Raw genomic sequence first — 17201 nt, forward strand, 5'->3', positions numbered from 1 at the left:
CATTTATGAATGCAGGGTTTGTGATTTTAATAGATGCAAAAACTGAAGTTCTGCATATACAGTAAGTGTAGAACTACGCACAAAAGCTAAAATTGGATAGTTTAATATTCAGTTGGCAGTATTTAAAGTAATGAACTGCTCTCACCTCTGTTAGCTATGAGTCACATTTCAGGTGATGATAACGCGAGGCTGAGAAAACTAAAAAGAAGAAAAGGAGAACTGAGATGGATGCCAAAGCTAACTGTGGAAACGTGCGATTCAGAAAATGAAATCGTTTATTAGACTTCCTATAATAATTAGGATTCCCAGACTACCTTAGATGACGAATTAGTTTGCACAGGTGCTCCCAAAATAAAGATATTGGAAGTCGTGGTCACATTCGCTGCTTGTAGACAATGGAACTATAGATCTGAACTACACTCCAGAATATATGAACCATATTTCACAGGCTCTGTTAAGAAAACAAACAAGAACAAAGAGAGTCAGTTTCCCAAAATGTATGAAACATCTGTTCTCTGCAGCTGGCCAGAACGAATTCCTTTACAAACGTTTGACTGAAAAGTAACTGTGTTTTGTAGGGCTCTGTTATAGTCTTAAGACACTATAAAGATTGAGCTGTGTTTAAATTGGTTCTCAAAAAATTGTATTTTCATCTGTCAATCCACCAATTTGTTTAGCGTCCCCCTTTCATTATTCTTGTTCATTAATATTATTAGCACCTTCAGGTGTGTCTCACCAGCATCCCTGTTGTTGTGGTCGCTACCCGTGTCCTTTTCTTATTTGCTGTCAGTTTTTACAATGGGCCCTTTTTTGATTATATTCACACTACCAGGCTCTGACATGACTCAAATCCAATTTTTTAAAACTAATGTGACACAAATCTGATGGTTTCAGGGATGTGTGGACACAGATACCCAATCTTTTTGAATCAGATTTGAGTCACTTTTATAAGTGGTCGTAGATCATGTATCCGATTTGCGGCCACGCGACACAAATTACAATAGTCAGATCAGAATTGAAGCCTATACGCATGAGGCTGAGCGCTGTCATCATCAGCCAGCACGGCAAAACAGCAATGGCGCATTTGCTACAGAAATCTCAATATATATCAACACTCCAAAATAAAAATAAAGATTAAATTAACTTCTCCAGCCTCTGTATCCCTTATATTAACACAATTTACTACATTTGTCCCCTACTTTCCTTCACATACCAATATGTTGCTGTTGTTGCTCCTTGACGCTTCCACTTCACAATAATGGCACTTACAGTTGACCAGGACAGATCTAGAAAAACACACTTCTTATATGTACGTAACTTACTTTTATTCTTCAAAATACATTCCCTCCTTGATCAATACACTTGCTTGCACATTCCTTCAACTTCTTCATACCCTCCAGGAATGCAGTTTTTGAAATGTTGTTAAGCTCCCTTGTCAGTGCACACAAAATTTCTTCCACTGTCTGAAAATGTCTGTCGTTTGGTGGCCGGATCATAGGCGAAACACCAAGTAGGAACGAGTACAGTGGAACCTCTGGTTACGACCATAATTCATTCCAAAACTCTGGTTATAACCTGGTTTTGGTTGTGACCCAATTATTATTTCCCCCATAGGATTATATATAAATACAATTAATCCGTTCCAGACCGTACGAACTATGTAAAAATACTTTCTTTAAAGATTTTTAAGCACAAAAATAGTTCATTATACCATAGAATGCACAGTGTAATAGTAAACTAAATGTAAAAACATTGAATAACACTGAAACAAACACCCAGGCTCCCTGCTCAGCTTCTCTCTCTCGCAACCTCCCATTCTTTCCTGTTCTCTTCTTTTTCCCCATTAGCCGACTCACGCTTCTATTTATGAAGAGGACGTGGTAGTCGTGGCAATCAGCAGCTCCTGGGAACAATTACGGATGCGGACCGCTTCTCACCTGTGCACTTAGGTGAGAAACACCCACATCACAAACTCCTCAGGAACCGCTTCGGCCACACACCACCACGCTCCCTCGCTAAGCTGCGAGTGCGGTGATTATTTATTAAAACTAGCCTTTTTGACGGGAGCTGTGGACCCGCTATACCACAGGAGGAAGCTGGGTTGAGAGGAGGTTACAGTTTTGAGGGAGAGTCCCTCTACATGATGCACCGAGAACAATGTACAGTACAGGGAGAGACTGAACACGTGCGAAAATCATCGCGTGTACGAACTGGAAGGGAAACTGGCATGTTCCTCACCCGATTGAGTGAACAGATGCAAAAGTTTGCCGAACTTTTTGGTTGTAACCCGATTTGTACGTGTTCAGAGACGTTTATGAACCGAGGTTCTACTGTACATTAGAGGGTCAGCTCAAGTTGGACGTTTGGGAGACAAAATCAGAGAGGCAAGATTGTGTTGGTTTGGACATGTGCAAAGGAGAGATGCTGAGTATATTGGGAGAAGGGTGCTAAGGATAGAACTGCCAGGTAAGAGGAACAGAGGAAGGCCTAAAAGGAGGTTTTTGGATGTGGTAAGAGAGGAGATGCAGGTGCTGGGTGTCACAGAACAAGATAGAGGACAGGAAGATATGGAAAAAGATGATCCGCTGTGGCAACCCCTAACAGAAGCAGCCAAAAGAAGAAGAAGAAGAAGTTTATCTTGTCCCATATATAGAAGATCCTGGTAGTAAACAAAGCTTGTGCAAATCTTTATTTTTCCCCAAGTCTTCGATTACAATCCGGCAAACTCTCTCCTTACCAATATTCAAATGATCATTTGGAGAGTTGTATGATGCTACATCAAGCATAGTACTATGTAATTACTGTGTTGGCTGCTAAATGTCACGCACAGTAGTCTTTTAAAACAAAACTTTTGGGTCGCCTCTTGTAGATACCTATAAATCTGGGAAGAAATCTAAAAAGATCTCCAAACAGTTAGAAATCAACCATTCTGCTATCTGAAAGGTCATCTACAAGTGCAGGAGCCATGAAACTACTGTTGATTTATCAAAACCTGGCCGACCCAGCATGTCCAGTCCAAGAGCAGAATGCAAGATGCTAAAAGTCATCTCCAAAACCCCAGAATTTCATCACAGGACCTACAGGTAGCTATTGTGACTTCTACTTTCTAAGTTCATGAATCTACCATTAGAAAGAGCCTGCGCATACTTACAGTAAATGTACATGGCAGTTGTGCCAGGAGAAAACCTTTGCTGTTCAGAAAAAACATGAGAGCAAGACTAACATTTGTCAATGAATACCTAGGCAAAGATTAGAAACATCTGGAACAATGACGATGTGAAAACAAAGTTATCTAGTCACAATACCAGAGGATATTTGGTAAAAAATAAACCTGATTTCAGCTGTAAAGCATGGCAATGGAAATATTTTGGATTGGGGCTGCTTTTATGCATCAAGGCCTGGGCAGCTGACTATCATGGTATCCACAGTGAATTCTTCGTTTGTAGCGGACTAAAAAACCGAGATTCTTACCGCCTTTGATGATTAGTGATTTATTTATTTTTCCGTAAGGATCCCAGGAACGCACCCAGCCTTGATCCGACTTGCACACACTCCCTCAAAGAGACAAAAAAGCCACCAGTAATAAAACAGAAACCAAAGACTGTATTAAACAATAAACTAAACAATCTACAACGATCCCACCACATTTCCCTTTACGGTGTGTAAGATATGGCCGGCCATGTACCCCGGCCAATACCCCCAAGCCGCCAGGTGGAGCCCTCCTTGCAGCATGGAGGTCTCCAGAAGACCAGCAGGGCATCATGGACAATGGAGTTTTTATGCACCGCCCTGCTGGATGCCATGGGGGCCACGAGAGGGAGCTGCAGGGAGGACCGAAGAGTTCTTCGTGCCCTATGACCCGGAAGTTCATCATAGGAAGAGCGACGGGCTTCCGGGGTGAGAAAAAGCATTGTTTACCCTGACCTGAAAGGAATAAGGACTTGGACTTTTGGATTGGGAACACTTCCGGGTCGGGGAATATAAAAGGACTGTGGGAACTCCCAGACGGCGAGCTGAGTTGGGAGGCAGGGTCGCTAAGCGTCTGGGAGTGGAGGATTGGTTTATTTATTATTGTGGTTATTGTGATTTATTGAGTATTGTGGAGAGGAGGGTGCTTTGTGCACTTTATTATTATAATAAATAACTATTTGGACTTTTATCTGGTGTCTGACGTGTGGTCTGAGGGTACAAGGGTGCGAGAAAACCCTAAATCTGTCACAGGTGATATACAATAAACATGAATTTGACAATAACTGACAACTAACAAAAACCACACACGTTGAAGTCCTTTAAAAACGGCAACTGATCGAATGAAATGACGGAGGTAGAAAGTCTAGAGATCAACACGCTGTATGTGAATGTAAAGATCAGTCCCACTGGTATTTCCTGATGAGATGATGATGTGTGAATGGGATCAGGAGCGCTCTTTTCTTTGCAGGTTGACAACAAATCTTCATACAGCAGGAAGATACCAGACAGTCCATACACCGAACAAGGAGACGATCCAAGACAAGATGAGAAGCCACAGGTAGCAAATGGGAAGGCAAACAGATACACAACTCAAGACACGAAACAACAAAAGACATTTTTTTTCCACTCTGTATAACTGGCCTCCTTATCCCCATCAGCCCCTGCACCCTCAGCAGATGCCCAATCAGAGCCACAGCATTGACTGCTGGGAGATGAAGTTTTCACTCCCCAGTAGCACCGCTACACATTCTACTGGAGGTCGCGTGAGGGTAATGTGAGACCACCTGTCAGAAGATTGAAGCTCAACTGAAAGTGGACCTTGCATCAAAGACAATGACCCTAAACATACCAGTAAATCCAGCAAGGAAGGGTTGCAAAGAAAAAAATGGAGGGTTCTGGAATGGCCAGGTCAACGCCCAGATCTCAATCCCATAAAGATGCCGTGTTTCCGTATGTAACAGGCTGTAAATGGAGGTCAAACATTGCACGGCTAAAAGAATTCAACATGGCAGAGTGGGGGTTAGCTTTCTGCCAGTCGATGTCAAAGACTGCTAGACAGTTAGAGGAAACGCCAACTTGAGAGGGCAATGCCAGCTATGAGAGCCATCAGTGGGCTTACTTTTTCCATAGATTGAAATGGGACATCTGTTTGTATGTTTTGTTGAAGAAATTATTGTAAAATCAAACTTTATTTCATTTGTTTTTCCCCCATTATATCACCTTTATCTGAAGAAACGGTTTTAAATGAAGGTCAAATCTTGCTATGTCCACAGACTGTTTGTTAAAAAAAAATAGAAATAACATTTCAGAGGGGTGTACTTACTTTTTCACATGACTCTAAATGAATTTTGTAAATGTTGCCAGAAAGTGAGAAGCGAAAATTTCAACTTTGCTAATATGTTGTCTTTCAATCTTAATAAAAAGGAATGACTTTCCACCAAGTAATCAACACTGATACCACTAAGCGACCGAGTAACCGAAGTCCAAGAATTTCCCCACACAAAATGCAAACAGTTAAACTGTGGGAACACAATCAGAATTGTGGCAAGGAATGGAATGCATTTCTTTCTTTCTTTCTTTCTTTTTTTTGTGCAAGACGTTTAGTTCCACTTTTTACATAAATCTGGGAAACCGCCATTTTTTTTTTCCTTTTCATTGAGATGAGTAAATATTTTCACAGTTGTCAAGGATGAGCTAAAGACCAAACTATGTGCTTGGATGTAATGACAGTGGCTAGACTGGAGAAACATTTTAATACCCTTACTTAAATAATGAAGGAAAAAAAGTAAAAAAGAAAAAAAAAATAATAATAATAAATTGTCAATAACACAAGGCACTTGGAGGTAATTCACCAAGAATACCTACAGTGATATGAAACATTGTGCTCTGGAAGCTTAATGTGCCGGTGAAAGTCTACTTTGAAAAGCGGAGAAATCTCTTATTGATTTACAATGCAGTGAGATTTGATATTAAGCATACTGCAATTATTCATATTGTTCTTTCCAGCCAAACGGCCTCCTTGATCTCCTCTTTTTCAGGCTGTTTTATGTGTGTTCTGTTCTAATTACCAAGTCATTTGATTTTAAGCCTTGCTCCGTTCATCGCTTTAATTTAACACAACCGACACGCACGTCCTTTCAAAATGAGAAATATTAGCTCAAGGAGGAGTTGCAAGATTTACCATCAAACTTGTTAATAACATTTTTTTTTTTTTAACAAATTAAGCTTTAAAGAAAAAATAGTAATAAAACGATGCAAGGGACAAGAGTCCCACTGCGTCCTGGATTTAATGGTGCTATTCTGCAAGAGTACATATGCAATTACACTTGCAGACTGGAGGGGACAAATATGTGGCAGATGAAAACAGGAAGCACTTAAAGAATGAGCATGCCTCTGACATTTCTGGTCTTCGTTTTTATCCTGTTGAAAGCACTATAATTTAGATGATTCATCTTCTAAAGCTATTTGCTCATGCTGTGATGCTCTCTGAAATAACTGTTTGATTCAGATGTCACATTTCTCTGTGTGGTGGGCTTTTTTTTTATTTTGTTTTCTCTGTCCTTAAGAGCTTAAGCAGTATGGGGTTCAAGATGAGGAAAACTCTGTCATAGTTACATCCTCGTGTTTCTTCATTAGTCCTACACTGTGCTGCTTTACATCCCAGCAATCACTGCTGCTGGGACTGGCCCAGGTTCCCCTCGACCACATGCTGAACAAAAAAAAAAAAGTCAGATTGAGATTTTGTCATGTACTGAAAATTGCTCCGGGGGTGCTGTACAGTGGCTGACCCTATGCTCCGACTTCCAAAGGTCATGCGAAAAGACATTTTCCCCTCAGGAATAAATACAGTGTACCAAAAATACTGCGTTCATCTCTGATGGATGTAATGCACATTTTGCTGCTCTGCTATTCGTGGAGCACTCATCTGACCAAGACGAAATAAATTCTAAGCTAAAACATAGATAACAATTAAACCATAACAACAACAATACTGGCTTAGGATGGAAGACCGATGTGGAACAAAAGAAAAAATGAAATGATGAAAATAGCAACAGAAGTGCAACTCTAGGCTTTGACTGCATTGTTAAAGGTTGAGTTAATTCAAAGGAGAAGCACCTCTCAAAGGAGTTTACATTAAACGTTACCTTAAGTATACCAAATACCAAAATAAAAACTCTGTAAATATCGTCCCTCCATTGTCCATCATCATCTGCGATTTGATCGATTGCACTCTTCACATTCAGTCATGGCACACTAAAAAAAGGACAATTCTCCATAGTCCGTCTACCGCTGGGAAAACTCGACTGGATGGTGATATTCCATTCTTTGTATATGTTTGCAAGGATACATCAAACAAGTCTAAAGATTATCATTATACTTTTGATTCCACTGAATTTTGTGATTATGCTAAGTTAGTCAATTTATTTCAGGGACCTAAATTGAATTTTGTATGCTAATGGTTTATGGCAGTGCATGGTAAGATGATTGTGCTGTCACCATCACTGTAAGCAACCTGTTAGGCTGTCAGATTCAATAATTAACTACATTCTTGAAATTGTGTTTGCGCTGCTACTTAATTATGTCTTTTGTTTTTAAATCATGTGATAAAGATTTGATCTTTTCAGAGAAATGTAAAAAACCAAAAAAAAAAAAAAAAAGGAAGAGCTGTCAGTACCGCCAAATTGAAACATGATTTCTCCTCTCTTGTGTTCACAGGTTTCTACACACAGATCTGGCAGCGATGATACCACTCAAAACACTTGCCATCGTGAGCTGATGAATTTGCAGACGTCCTGTACTCGAAACAATTTGCACTAAGCATGTAGCTGGCATTCTTGATTGTCTGTTACGCCACATGAATTGTGTTTACTTTCTTGTATAGGTATATAGGGAAAGTATTGGAATCGTGCAACAAATTCAGTCTCGAGATTTTGAGGAATCTCGACATTTTAAACCTTTCTGAGTCTGATTTACTTTCTCGTAGGGAAAGTATTTTAATTGTCCAAAAACGTTAACCTCAAGATTTTGATGAATCTCAATGTTTTAGAACTCCCTGGCTTTCTTGCATACGAAGTGTAGGGAAAGTATTGGAATAGTGCAAAAATTCAATTTGGACATTTTAGACCCATGAGTCTGAAAATACCATTTTTGGAATTATGTCTGTGTGTGTGTAAGTAAACACGATAAGTTGAGTATGCTTTCACTTAGGTCAGTCAAATTCTACATACAATTATTAGGTACAATACATAGATTTCTGTCCTTTTGGGCTATTTCCGCTAACTGGAAGTGGTACTTTACCTTTTATTCATGCAACTACAGATTCTGATTTAACTTTATTATAATTACTCAATATATTATTAATTTGATTTGATGTTGATGGTTCATTAATGTACACAATATAAAAATATAATCATGGTCTTGCAGTTTACACCTCAAATAGCCATCTCCATATCTGACTATACGAGAAAGTCGAAGGGAGACCACTCCTAATTTTGAATCATTTCATAAAGATTTGATCTTTTCAGAGAAATGTAAAATACAAAAAAAAAAAGGAGGAAGAGCCATCAATACCAGCTAATTGAAATGTGATTTCTCCCCTCTCGTGTTCACAGGTTTCTATACACAGATCCAGCAGTGATGATACCACTCAAAGCACTGGCCATCGTGAGCTGATGAATTTGCAGATGTCCTGTACACTAAACAATTGGCACTAAGCATGTAGCTGGCATTCCTGATTGTCTGTTAGCTCACATGAATTGTTTTAATCTATTAATCTTGCAGATTCACAATCAATATCTGTACATACTTGTATCGTATTTGATGGGCTTGCAAAATTAACTTAAACAGACAAACAAAAAATCAGATATGTGCCACAAATTGGAATGGAGTCACCTTTAACAGCAGTTTGAATGTAGCCTTTAGCAATACGTACACTCAAATGCAACAGTTTGTGACTTTTCTCCTTCATTGCTCTGAGGTTGGAGGGCAACCATTTAAGAAATATCAGCATATGGCAATAGGTTCATAATGCAGGGATCAAACAACATGGAACCAACCACCAAATGGCTCCACAGCACTGGTTTCCTATCCATTTATGGATCTTCTTCCAGCTCCAGTTACTCATCAGGAAAGGTTTGAAATTGCACAACCCATAATGCCTATGCAATACGATTACATATTTGAAATCTTTGTAGAAACCTCAGCAATGTGCCCTTTATATTACAGTATACTGCTGTAATTCTAGAAGGTGACCTGAATTTATGTAATTAGAAAAGGGAAAAGCCACACAGTAATTGGGGGTTTCCAGCTCCAATGGGGTATGAATTGCAAAATAAACAAATAGCACCAACATTTTATTCTGAACTCAGCAAAATGCACCCTTACATTCACTTGCCAAGTTAATAAAAATATATTTAAAATTCTATTAATTTCATTAGTTGAAGATATTTTCATTGACCATTCTCCCCCTCCGCGGTGCAGGCATTTTGCTGAAGATAGTGTGTTGTGGAACACAAGGCGGCCAAACTGTAGTGGAGGTTTGAAGAATGGAGAACAACTTTGGAAGAGATAACCCACAGAGTGCAGTGTGGATAGAAAAAAATGGAAGAAGGCATCAGGAGTATTGTAGGAGCGGAGAATTGAGGCAAAGGTTAAAGGTCAGGTTTTTAAGATAGTGGTAGAACCATCAATGATGTATGAAGCTGGCATGGGCAGTAAAGGGAGCGCAGCAGGAGAAGAAGTTGGATGTGGAAGAAATGAGAAGGTTAAGATGGATGTGTGGAGTTACAAAGGAGGACAGAATAAGAAATGAGAGAATCAGAGGTACAACAAAAGTGTGGAAGAAATATAAGAAAGTACAGGAAAAGATGTTGAAGTGGTATGGACATTTACTGAGGAGAAACAATAAAGATGTGGGTGAAAGAGTGAAAGCACAGGGGAAGAGAAAATGAGGAAGGCCAAAGCCGTGGAAGATGGATAAAGTAAAAGAAGATCAGAAGGAAATGGCCTTGAATGGAGAGGTCGAGGTGTTTGGAGAAGGCTGGTCAAGCACATCAACTCAATATAGAAGTGGGAAAAGATAAAGACAAAAAAGACAGTGGTAAGACCATCAATGATGTATGGAGCTGAGACATGGGGCAGTAAAGGGAGTGCAGCAGAAGTTAGTGTACCAGAATGTACCAGAAATGAAAATGGTGAATGGTTGTGTGGAGTTACAAAGAAGGGCAGAATAACAAATGAGACGATCAGAAGTATAACAAAAGTGGGAAAGACAGGACAGGAAAGTAGACTGAAGTGGTATGAACATGTGATGAGAAGAGACAAGGAAGAAATGGGCAAAAGATTGATGAAAATGAAAGTCCAGGGGAAGGGAAAGATAGGGAGGCCAAAGGGGAGGTGGATTGGTCATGCAAAAGAAGATCTGAAGGAAAAGAGTCTGACTGGAGAGGAGGTGCAGGACTAAGCTTTATGGAAAAGGTTGATCAAGCACATTGACTCCACATAGATGTGGGGAGATTAGATAGATAGAGAGAGAGAGAGAGAGATAGAGTAGTTGGCAGGATTAGACAGACAGATAGATAGATATGTAAATAAAGGTCTGGTTTAGAACTCCTCTATCTGCTCACTTCAATCCATGAAGAGCTGCAGTAGACACAGGTTTCATTTTAGCTGTCTAATTTAATTAATCCCATTTTTATTAAGTGTATTCTTATTTTCTGCCCTATTGGCTTGCTGGTCCAGATGCTTTTCACGGCAGGAGCCCACACCAGTTTATTGAGGCCTGGATTAGCACCGAGCAGTCAGTACAACAACAGAAAGAACCCCACAGATATTCAGCGACACAGCAGGTGATACCAAGGTAATACAAAGTTAGAGCGGAACAGCAGGTTTTTTTCTCTTGGCAATATGTTAGCTTCCACAGGTGGAGCAGATTTAGCAGCAACCACCAGGTTGAGGTGTGGTTGTCAAAAGTTTATAAAAGTACTACCATTAATAAAGTCCAAGGCGACTTCACTAAATGAAAGCGAGAAGTTATTGCACTTGTGTGCGTACCTGTAAGCTGTATGGTAGTGAGAGCTGGGCAGTAACGTCTGAACACCTGAGGATGTTAGAGAGAACTGAGATGTGTATGATAAGATGAATGTGTGGACAGATTGAAGAAAGTAGATCTTTGCAGTACAGGGAATATTGAACCTACAAGTGTTGTCGTGCAGAAGCAGCTCCTTAGGTGGTATGGACATGGGATGTGAAAAAATGATCTTGATCTAGAGATATGCTGAAGAAACACTGTATTGATCAGGTGATAAGGGATTTGTAGAAAATGCCTCTTACAGATGTTAATATGCAAGATGGAAGTCGATATAGTAGAGGAATATGGGGTAAAACGGCCAACCTAGGTTCTTCCAGAAACTTGCTATAAAACTGATCTAATGAATATTTATTGCTCTAGACCAGTGTTTCCCAAACTCAGGTTCCAGGGGAACCTCTGTGGCTACAGGTTTTTGTTCCAACCAGCTTCTGTTTTTAATTTAACTCCTGGGGTAATTAAGTGATGTGTTATTTCCCAAGTTCTGTGTTTAGGGAACAATATAGAAAATATCCATCCATCCATCCATCCATTTTGCAACCTGCTGAATCCGAACACAGGGTCACGAGGGTCTGCTGGAGCCAATCCCAGCCAACACAGGGCACAAGGCAGGAACCAATCCCAGGCAGGGTGCCAACCCACCGCAGATATAGAAATTAGAAAACTAAGTTTGCCTAAAAAAATATATATTCAAATGTACCAAGCAGTTATATAGGAATAATGTATTTTTTTTTTCTTTTTAACAGTATTTTCATCTTGATTTTCTTCCTACTTTTCAAGGTGTTCTAACTGTTTAATTAATCCATTATTTACCAATTAGGGGGTCTGACTCTAAAGTAGTTGCAGCCTTTGATTATTCAGTGTTGTTTGCCTGGGTGTCTGCTCTGCTCGTTTTAAATCGTCATTAATAAGATACAACAAAGGGGAAAAACCGGACAGAAAAAGGGCAAAGTAGAATGAAAGCAACAAAAGAGAGTGAAGCATTTAAATCTAGAGCAAAAGCAAAAATATTTATAAATGTCTTATAAATGTAAAAAACATGCTGCTGTGCTTTTCTGAATGTAGAATAAAAGAAAAAAAAAAAAAGCTAATTAAATGAGCTCAGTGTTATCAGGTGTTGTCATTACTTTAACATGGCCTTCTCCTAACTTCACTTTAACTTAATCCTGATACTCTGTATGTTCAATTCTTCATAATAACTATTCATGGTGGCTCTAAAATCCGTACTGACCCCAACTCTCTCTTCTGTTTCTTTTTCTGGTTTCTTTGTGGTGGCGGCCTGCGCCACCTCCACCTACTCAAAGCATCAGGATGCACCAACATTGATGGACTGAAAGCCAGAAGTCTACGTGACCATCATCATCATTTATGTTAGGTAGATTGCCCAGAGGGGACTGGGTGGTCTCTTGGTCTGGAATCCCTGCAGATTATTTTTTTTCTCTAGCCGTCTGGAGTTTTTTTTTCTGTCCACCCTGGCCATCGGACCTTACTTATTCTATGTTAATTAATGTTGACTTATTTTTATTTTTTATTGTGTCTTCTATTTTTCTATTCATTTTGTAAAGCACTTTGAGCTACATTTTTTTGTATGAATATGTGCTATATAAATAAATGTTGTTGTTGTTGTTGATCAGGAATGTGGTTGGACCAAAAACCTGCAGCCACAGGGGTTTCCCAGGACCGAGTTTGGGAAACACTGCTCTAGACCTTCTTTATTAGCCATGTTGAAGATGGGCAATAGAGTAAATAAACAAAAAAAAAAGTGATATCTCTCGCCCTACGTGAACCTTCAGAGACTTTCCTCCGTATCCTCGTGTGCCTGAATCTCTCTTGACCAGACGCCTTCTGTTGCGTGCGTTTCCGTAAAGGGTGCTTCTGAGACTCGGTCATTTCGAGGTGCCTTATTCCCGTCTTTAAAGGGGACTCTCAGTGTGTCTTCTACGCCTTCACTCAAACTTCCTCTTTCGATCATGCCACCAGAGCCAAACTGAACAGTCAGATTGCTATGAGGGACAGGAGGTGCGCACACACACAGAGACCTTAGCATTTAATTATATAGCAGGGCACAAAATGACACAATAATTCTATTTTTTTATGGGATTTAAAAAAAAAAAATATGATTAAATATTCCAGACATTGAGATTTTGCTGTGGGGCTGTTTATATCATTATCGGTTACCTGCTAATGATTTTACAGATTAAATTGCTGCTTCTTTTGGGCATGTAGTGCCTGTGTCCTCTCTCTTTTTCATTTGGCTTTATTTGGATACAGTTTAATGTTCAAGATTCATCAAAAGAAGATAAATGTTAAAAAGCTGTCAGCTTTTCCGCCACCTTGCTGTGGAATAAGTTGGTTGGAAAACGGATGGATAGGTGGACTCCTGCTTATTGAAATCTATGAGAATGAAAACTACACAATTTCACATCACGTGGTCATTATGACTGTAAAATCACAGCTGAAAAAGACCAATCAATGACACAAGGAGTTTCATTTTGAAGAAATACGCATTTCTTTTCAAATAGTGTCAAGTTCACATCGGGCAGACACAGTGCCACTGCATTGTTATTTCTGCTTCTGTGATCATTATCAAGCAACTGACTAATAAAAAAAGAACAAATTTTTAAAACAAAATAAACAGAAAAATCTTAGAAAGAGACAGAGCACTATAGCTTAATCAGACTTAATCATAATTCCTTTAAAAAGAAAATCAACCCTGTTGTGCATTTCAGGATTGACACAATAAAGACTGAAAAGGCACATTTAATAAAGACGGGAGTCCAATTCACATCACATTGGAAGAAAACCCTGCAGTTGCTGCAGCCTCCCATGGATGAGGTTGAGTAGCTACAGCAGATCTGGCATCACGAGTCTTAGGAACACCTACTCAGTGTTGTCCACTAGGTGGAGATGTGACTTCAAGAACCAGTGAGATATTGTGTGTGTGTGTAGTGAATGACTGCCCACAAAATATGGGAGACACATTTGCCTCTTCTATAGGTCTTGATCTGAGACCATTTTTGAATACCTCTTACAATTCAAATGCAGAACTTTCAATGCCAGATCATTTTCTGTTTGTGTTCTCCTAAACTGAACTCCCCTTGGAATTCTGAAGTAGCCCAAATTCTGGATGATGACAATCAACTGTGAACCAGATAGATGCTGATCAGCTATTGTAACATTTGCTGTCTCCTCACTTTTTCACAACCACTTCACTCAAACTGCCCTTCTGTTTTTGATGACCTCCACTTTCAGTTTTCTCAACAAGTTGGTAATGTTTCTCACATTTGCTTCTGGTGCGTCAAACTTTGACAAAGCTGGCTTGGCTGATACACATCCATTCACACATAACAGGGCAATATAAATATTCTGTAAAAGGCCAGGACGCCTCCTCACTGGGACAACCAGGGGAGCAAGTCTGGTCAGGATAGTACCTCGCTCTGGTATGTTAGGGTTGCAGTGGTGCCTCGGACTCCCGCAGGGCTTCATGGGAGTTGGAATTTGGTGCTGCCCTGTTGGGATCCATGGGCACCGCCAGGGGGTGCTGCAGCTACTTCTGAGCCCTGGAAAGCAGCTTTTCCACCACACCCGGAAGTGCTGTCAGAATTAGGTCAAAGAGCACCTGGAGCACTTCCGGGTGCCTTATAAAAGGAGCCAGCAGCCACTGCTCCAGAAGGCAGTCAGGAGGAGGGAGACGAAGCTTGCCGGGAGGACTGGAGGAGATAAAAGAGAAGAAGTAGTATTGTGATAGTCATCCATCCATCCATCCATCCTCTTCCGCTTATCCAGGGTTGGGTCGCGGGGGCAGCAGCTTAAGCAGAGATGCCCAGACTTCCCCCGGCCACTTCTTCCCGGAGAATCCCAAGGTGTTCCCAGGCCAGCCAGGAGACATAGTCCCTCCAGCGTGTCCTGGGTCTTCCCCGGGGCCTCCTCCCGGTTGGACGTGCCCGGAACACCTCACCAGGGAGGCATCCTGATCAGATGCCCGAGCCACCTCATCTGACTCCTCTCGATGCGGAGGAGCAGCGGCTCTACTCTGAGCCCCTCCCGGATGACTGAGCTTCTCACCTATCTTTAAGGGAAAGCCCAGACACCCTGCGGAGGAAACTCATTTTAGCCGCTTGTATTCGTGATCTCGTTCTTTCGGTCACTACCCATAGCTCATGACCATAGGTGAGGGTAGGAACGTAGATCGACTGCTAAACTGAGAGTTTTGCCTTACGGCTCAGCTCCTTTTTCACCACGACAGACCGATGCAGAGCCCACATCACTGCGGATGCCGCACCGATCCGCCTGTCGATCTCACGGTCCAGTCTTCCCTCACTCGTGAACAAGACCCCGAGATACTTGAACTCCTCCACTTGGGGCAGGATCTCTCCCCAAACCCTGAGAGGGCCATGGTCTCGGAATTGGAGGTGCTGTTTCTCATCCCAGCCGCTTCACACTCAGCTGTGAACCGCTCCAGAGAGAGCTGAAGATCACGGCCTGATGAAGCAAACAGGACAACATCATCTGCAAAAGCAGTGACCCAATCCTGAGTCCACCAAACCGGACCCCTTCAACACCCTGGCTGCGCTAGAAATTCTGTCCATAAAAGTTATGAACAGAAGTGGTGACAAAGGGCAGCCCTGGCGGAGTCCAACTCTCACTGGAAGCGGGCTGACTTACTGCGGCAATGCGGACCAAGCTCTGACACGGTTGTACAGAGACCGAACAGCTCTTATCAGGGGTCCGTACCCCATACTCCCGAGCACCCCACAGGATTCCCGAGGGACACGGTCAACGCCTTTTCCAAGTCCACAAAACACATGTAGACTGGTTGGGCAAACTCCCATGCACCCTCCAGGACTCTGCTAAGGGTGAAGAGCTGGTCCACTGTTCGCGACCAGGGCGAAAACCACACTGTTCCTCCTGAATCCGAGGTTCGACTATCCGACGGACCCTCCTCTCCAGAACCCCCGAATAGACTTTTCCAGGGAGGCTGAGGAGTGTGATCCCTCTATAGTTGGAACACACCCTCCGGTCCCCTTTTAAAGAGGGGACCACCACCCGTCTGCCAATCCAGAGGCACTGTCCCGATGTCCATGCGATGTTGCAGAGGCGTGTCAACCAAGACAGTCCTACAACATCCAGAGCCTTAGGAACTCCGGTATCTCATCCACCCCGGGCCCTGCCACCAAGGAGTTTTTGACCACCTCGGTGACTTCAGTCCCAGAGATGGGAGAGCCCACCTCAGAGTCCCCAGGCTCTGCTTCCTCATGGAAGGCATGTTAGTGGGATTGAGGAGGTCTTGAAGTACTCCCCCACCGACCGACAACGTCCGAGTGAGGTCAGCAGCACACCATCCCCACCATATACGGTGTTGACACTGCACTGCTTCCCCTCCTGAGGCCGGACGGTGGACCAGAATCTCCTCGAAGCCGTCCGAAAGTCGTTCTCCATGGCCTGTCCAAACTCCTCCCATGCCCGAGTTTTGCCTCAGCAACAACCGGCCGCATTCCACTTGGCCTGCGGTACCTATCAGCTGCCTCCAGAGACCCACAGGACAAAAAAGTCCTATAGGACTCCTTCTTCAGCTTGACGGCATCCCTCACCGGCGGTGTCCACCAACGGGTTGGGGATTGCCGCCACGACAGGCACCGACCACCTTGCGGCCACAGCTCCGGTCAGCCGCCTCAACAATAGAGGCACGGAACATGGCCCATTTGGACTCAATGTCCCCACCTCCCTCGGGTGGGTGAAGTTCTGCCGAAGGTGGGAGTTGAAGCTACTTCTGACAGCCGTTCCCAGCAGACCCTCACAACACGTTTGGGCCTACCAGGCCTGACCGGCATCTTCCCCACCATTGAAGTCAACTCACCACCAGGTGGTGATCAGTTGACAGCTCCACCCCTCTCTTCACCCGAGTGTCCAAGACATGTGGCCGCAAGTCCAACGACACGACCACAAAGTTGATCATCGAACTGAGGCCTAGGGTGTCCTGGTGCCAAGTGCACATATGAACACTCTTATGCTTGAACATGGTGTTCTTTATGGACAATCCGTGATGAGCACAGAAGTCCAATAACAAAAGTATTGTGATAGTGCTTGTGCTTATTGGGACTATGTTGTGCTTGTGGGAAATGGGGAAAGGCGTCAAGAAGAAACG

General features: G+C 42.2%; 2 protein-coding genes across 4 annotated transcripts in view; one reads left to right on the forward strand and one right to left on the reverse strand.

Annotated features, from left to right (window-relative positions):
• adat2 (adenosine deaminase tRNA specific 2) overlaps nucleotides 1-7731 on the forward strand; it is a 61276-nt gene extending 53545 nt beyond the window's left edge. The window contains exon 8 of the transcript XR_005630833.1: nucleotides 7687-7731. The gene's annotated coding sequence lies outside the window, so the exon portion shown is untranslated. The remainder of the gene's footprint in view (nucleotides 1-7686) is intronic.
• aig1 (androgen-induced 1 (H. sapiens)) overlaps nucleotides 1-17201 on the reverse strand; it is a 109242-nt gene that overhangs the window by 22324 nt on the left and 69717 nt on the right. The gene's annotated exons all lie outside the window — the stretch shown is intronic.

This window comes from Polypterus senegalus, chromosome 16, assembly GCF_016835505.1.
Source record: "Polypterus senegalus isolate Bchr_013 chromosome 16, ASM1683550v1, whole genome shotgun sequence".
Classification (NCBI taxonomy): Eukaryota; Metazoa; Chordata; class Cladistia; order Polypteriformes; family Polypteridae; genus Polypterus; species Polypterus senegalus.